Consider the following 6,000-nt stretch of genomic DNA (forward strand, 5'->3'; position numbering starts at 1 on the left):
AATCCTGCAATACATACGCAGTGTGTACTTCCTGCTTTCATGGAAGCAGACATAGGGTTAACATCCTGCATTTACAAATTAGCTGCTCTGTAAAGGCAGCTAGTTGACACGGTGGTGATTAGTCACAGATGGAGGGGAATTAGACAGCCTCTTTTCTCTAAATGCCTACAGAGTGCATTTCTCTATGTGCTCCTTCTGTCATGTGCAAGAGGCCCAATTTAACTGAGGGCATTTGCTAGAACCATGTAAGCTATGTCCCTGCGGCCAGTTCTGCATTGATAACTTCTAGCTCGCAGCACACAAACACTAATACAGGCAGGTATACCTCCGGACCTGCTGGTTTATCGCACAGACACAGTCTAAATTATACAGCTTTTTATCCAACTGTACATCCAGATCAGCTGGTTTATAGCACAGACACAGTCTAAATGTACAGCTATTTATCAAACTGTGCATCCAGACCTGTTGGTTTATAGCACAGCTACAGCCTAATTATACAGCTATTTATCCACAAATACACACAGATGTGGAAACTGTGGGAAACAGAGAACACAAACATGAACTGAAAATAAACTCATGAGTTAATTAATCATATATATAGTAGCAAGGGTGTGTAGAGCTTTCCTGTTGTCTCATATTCCTATTTTCAATTTAAGAGGTTCAAGTTTAATTCTGAAGTGTGCACAGCAGCCAAGTCAGTGTGATATACAATCTGGATCATTCAGCTCCCAACCAAAAGAAATAATTCACTTTTGAGATTTTCGGCTGTCTCCTGTTATCAGGATTATGTGCTCAGCCAGATAACAGTGTTTTGGCTTCTGTTTAGTTTTATGAAATCCAACCGCCTTATTTGCATAAATAAGGAACAGATATATTAAAGTAACACTTAACCACCTGAGCGGTCTGGACGAGCTCAGCTCGTCCAACACCGCCGGAGGCTGCCGCTCAGGCCCTGCTGGGCCGATTTTAATGAAATAAAAAGCAGCACACGCAGCCGGCACTTTGCCAGCCGCGTGTGCTGCCTGATCGCCGCTGCAGCGCGGCGATCCGCCGCGTGCAGCGGCGAAAGAGGGTCCCCCCAGCCGCCCGAGCCCAGCGTAGCCGGAACAAACAGTTCCGGCCAGCGCTAAGGGCTGGATCGGAGGCGGCTGACGTCAGGACGTCGGCTGACGTCCATGACGTCACTCCGCTCATCGCCATGGCGACGAGTTAAGCGAAACACGGAAGGCCGCTCATTGCGGCCTTCCGTGTTACTTCTGGCCGCCGGAGGCGATCGGAAGTACGCCTCCGGAGCGCCCTCTAGTGGGCTTTCATGCAGCCAACTTTCAGTTGGCTGCATGGAATAGTTTTTTTTTTATTTAAAAAAAACCCTCCCGCAGCCGCCCTGGCGATCTTATCAGAACGCCAGGGTGGTTAAGTGTCCTAAGGTCAGACACTCATCTATGGTGAGGGAAGGTTATGGACCCCATAGAGCCTTACAGGTCCTCTCTTCATGTCCTTGGTACACCACTGTTTCCCCATTGAAGCTATTCAACCATCTGGTAGAATACACCTTCAGGGATTCTCAGAGGGCTTCGGTGGCTATAGAGCCACCCATCTTCAGAAGCACTTGGAGACACAAGTGCTTCTGAAGCCTTCCAAAGACTCCCAGAGGTGGCTAATGTGAACAAGGACAGCGGTGGAATGAGGACACCAAGAGAGGACTGAGAAGGCTCTATGAAATCCAAAGCCCTCCGTAAGTAACTTTCTGACTTTTTTTTCTTAGAACACTAAAAAAAAAAAAAAAACAACTATGTGTCATTACTACGTCCCTTCTGCCTATTAAAAGGGATCAGGAAAAAAGTACAACTTTGAAAGTGTTCCTTTAAAGAGACTCAGAGAGGACAGACAGCCCAGCTCTGATACTTACCTGGGGTTCCCTCCTGCCCTATAAACACGTCTAAGTCCCACACTGTCCTCTCGCGGTCTGCCATTCAGCTGCGGTGAGCTCCGTTACTGGGTTTATTCAATGCCAGTCAGGGTCTACTGCACATGCGCCGGCCTCCCGCGCATGCCCAGTAGACCCGGATGACGTCACTGAGCCTGGTAACGGAGCTCACCGCGGCTGAACGGCAGGACAGCGTGGGACATAGACGTGTTTATGGGGTGGGAGGAAGCCCCGGGTAAGTATCAGAGCTGGGCTGTCTGTCGTCTCTCAGTCCCTTTAAGGCTGTGTTCCCACTTGCATCATATCACATGAGGCCAGCGGGAGCAGACAGTATATTGCCCACTTTGGCTCTAGCCCGGGGCAGATGCGTTTTTTTTTTTTTGTTATACCCTAATTACCTATAAACTAAACAAGCCTCATCCACAGCTTCTCCAGTGCCTTAGTACTCTGAGACCCATGTAGCAAGGACTTATAGGAGATTGGTCTGGGTAGGAGGAGGAGGAACTGTTAATAGCCAGAGATTTCAGAGGCGGAGGGGTGGAGATGAAGAGAAGCTTGCCCGTGTGTAATGATCACAAGCAGAACATGGCTGCTCTCATTGTATCACAGGAAGAAATAATCATCTACTGTTGAAGCTGTTTGCAGCTAGATATGCTGTGTAAACTATCTAAACTTTAGATAAGATATATAGACAAGTTACTTGTTATAGTTAGTTTTTCATCTCGGATCCGCCTTAAATGACTTAACTCATGATTTATCTCTCCTTAAAGGGAAGGTTCAAGCAAAATAAAAAAATGAGTTTCACTTACCTGGGGCTTCTACCAGCCCCATGCAGCCATCCTGTGCCCTTGTAGTCACTCACTGCTGCTCCAGTCCCCCACTGGCAGCTTGCCGACCTTGGAGGTCGACGGGACGCATTGCGTACATTTTTACGCATTCCCGCTAGTGCAGGAACATTAACACATACATTTTACGCATTACTGGTTCAATGCGTAAAAATTTACGCATTGAACCAGTAACGCGTAAAAATGTATGTGTTAATGTTTCTGCACTAGCAGGAATGCGTAAAAATGTACGCAATGCGTCCCGCCGACCTCCGAGGTCGGCAAGCTGCCAGTGGGGGACCAGAGGATCCATGAGTGACTACGAGGGCACAGGATGGCTGCATGGGGCTGGTAGAAGCCCCAGGTAAGTGAAACTCATTTTTTTATTTTGCTTGGACATTCCCTTTAAAGGGAATCTGAGGTGAGAGGGATCTGGAGGCTGACACGTTTCTTCCCTTTAAACAATGCAAATTGCCCGGCTTTCCTGCTGATTCTCTTACTCTAATATTTTTAAAAATAGACCCTGAACAAGCATGCAAGTCAGATGTTTCTGACAAAAATCTGACAAGATTAGCTGCATGCTTGTTTCTGGTGTGCTTCAGATGCTACTAACCAGAAAGATCAGCAGGACTGCCAGGCAACTGGTATTGTATAAAAGGAAATAAATATGGCAGCTTCCATCGGTCACATACCTCAGGTTCCTTTCAACTGACTTAATTCATGGTGTATCTTTCCTTATTTGTTTATCTTATGCATTATGTCTGGTACACACCATGTAATTTCCTGTCAAATTGATTATTTCCAACAGGTCCAATCTGATTTCTGATATTTTCTCTGATCACTTCTATACAAAATCGATCAGACCTGTCGGATATTACCGATTTGACCCGTCTATCTGACAGGAAATTGCATGGCTTGTACCAAGCATTAGCTCTCCTTACAGTTAAAGGACAACTGAAATGAGAAGTATATGGAGGCTGCCATATTTATTTCCTTTTAAACAATACCAGTTTACTGGCAGCCCTGCTGATCTATTTGGCTGCAGTAGTGTCTGAATAACAATAGAAACACGCATGCAGCTAATCTTGTCAGAGCTGACAATAATGTCAGATACACCTGATCTGCTGCATGCTTGTTCTGGGTCTATGGCTAAAACAAAATAGAGGCAGAGTATGAGCAGGAATCAGAATCAGAATTTTTATTCGCCAAGTGCGACAGACGCCGCACCCGGGATTATTTGTCTATTTGTTATTATTTGTTTATTTGAAAGCCAGGTAACTAGTATTGCTTAAAAGGAAATAAATATGGCAGCCTCCATATCCCTCTCGCTTCAGTTGTCCTATAAAGCGGATATACAACAGCCTAATAACCTTTAAAGAAAAACATTTCTTCATTACAGTTGATACAAATCCTGCAATAAATCTGCAGTGTTTCTTCTTTCTGCTTTCATGGAAGTAGACATAGGGTTAACATCCTGTGTTTACAAATTAGCCTCTCTGCCATGGTAGTCAGCTGACACAGCGGAGGGATCAAATTACAACTTGTGATTAGTCACAGATGGGGGGGGGGAATTAGACAAGTAAAACTCTCTAAATATATACAGGGTGTATTTCTCTGATTTCCTTCTTTCCTGTGCAAGAGTTCAGGTCCACTTTAAGGTGAAAAATAAGTAAGCTTTGTGAATCAGCCCCCCTGTCACATATCAGTTCAGGTTCACTTTACCACGGAATTCCATGAAAAGACATTGAATTGGGCATTCAACCAGAACATTTGGCATTTAAAAACAATGGTTGTAATAAAGTATGTACAGCATAAGCAGTAAAAACAAGGCACAACACTAACAACTTATATATAAACATAAACACGATATTTATATTTAACACTATAGTGTGTATATATATATATATATATATATATATATATATATATATATATATATATATATATATATATATATGAATAAGTAATATATACACAAAACCCAGTTACCACTGAATAGAGCTTGTAGGGACATGTATGACTTGTCACCACTAGGGGGTAATGATCTTCTTTAATCTGCTCTCCAAAATGATTGTTTCGTGGACCACAACCCCTCTATCAGGCACCTTATTGGCCATCCCTACATCCGGACAGCATGAAATGTGCAAGGTTTTGATTTGCCGCAATCACTTCCTGCTTCAGCACATGATCGGGGGCCAGCAAATCAGAGCTTCATAAATTCATAACCTGATCACAATCTTCTCCATAACTACTGCCACACACCAGCAAAACTGATTCATGGGATTCTTAGACATGCCACACATGTGAGGCAGATGTCCTATTCTCCCCCCCCCCCAAAAAAAATCAATCATTCCCCAATTGTTAATGGCTGCAGGAATCTGCAGTGCTCAATTTCAGTCACCTTTCAGAAGAAATGTGAATGTTTGAGTAAAACTGAAGTGAAAATAAAAACAGTTACATACCTATGGAGAGTGAAGGGTCTTATTGAACCTTCCATGTCCTCTCACAGTCCCCTCATTCCAGGTATTCAACCAATTGGTTGAGTACACTTTCAGGAATCCTCGGAAACACTTGCTTCCCCAAGTGCTTCCAAATACGGGCTGGTCCGTACTGTGCATGCGCAGCACATTGTCGCCCATATCGGAAGCACTGGTGGACACAAGTGTTTCTGTAACCTTCCAAGGGATCCAGGAGGTGATAAATTTGAAGCCTGATGTCACTGTGGGGTCAATAAGTATGTGGGGTTTATTATGAGGCGAAGGGATCTTTTCCACAGTAAGAATACACGGAAGGGTGCATGGCTGTGACAGACAAGCCCTTCCCATTTCCCCAGTAGGCGGAGTGAAGTGGTAGAATGCACACACCCCCTCCAGGACTTACTGTCAGACTGAAGTCCCCGGGGCCCACGCTGGACAAGACTGAATGATGTCACTGTGGGGCCGGTCAGCATATGAGGCTTATTTAATTGGAAATGGGGTGCTTTATTGACAGCGAGGCGCACCATGATCTCCCCCTTTAAATTACGGTGTGATTAATGATTTAGGGTGGTCTCTCTATGCATACATATGAAATCGGCGCCGGTAGACTTGGGCGCAAGACACAGGCGGTATATGGCTGATCCTGTTTCTGCACAAGTCCGGGCCATGTTAATTACTATCCTCCCTCCAGGCCGCCATGGATAGTGGGGAAATTATATAATTCGGCTTCCAGCGATTGCTGGAGGCTGAATTATTGTGTTTTTTCAGCAAC

The sequence above is a fragment of the Hyperolius riggenbachi genome, chromosome 10 (assembly GCF_040937935.1).
Source record: "Hyperolius riggenbachi isolate aHypRig1 chromosome 10, aHypRig1.pri, whole genome shotgun sequence".
In the NCBI taxonomy this organism is placed as follows: Eukaryota; Metazoa; Chordata; class Amphibia; order Anura; family Hyperoliidae; genus Hyperolius; species Hyperolius riggenbachi.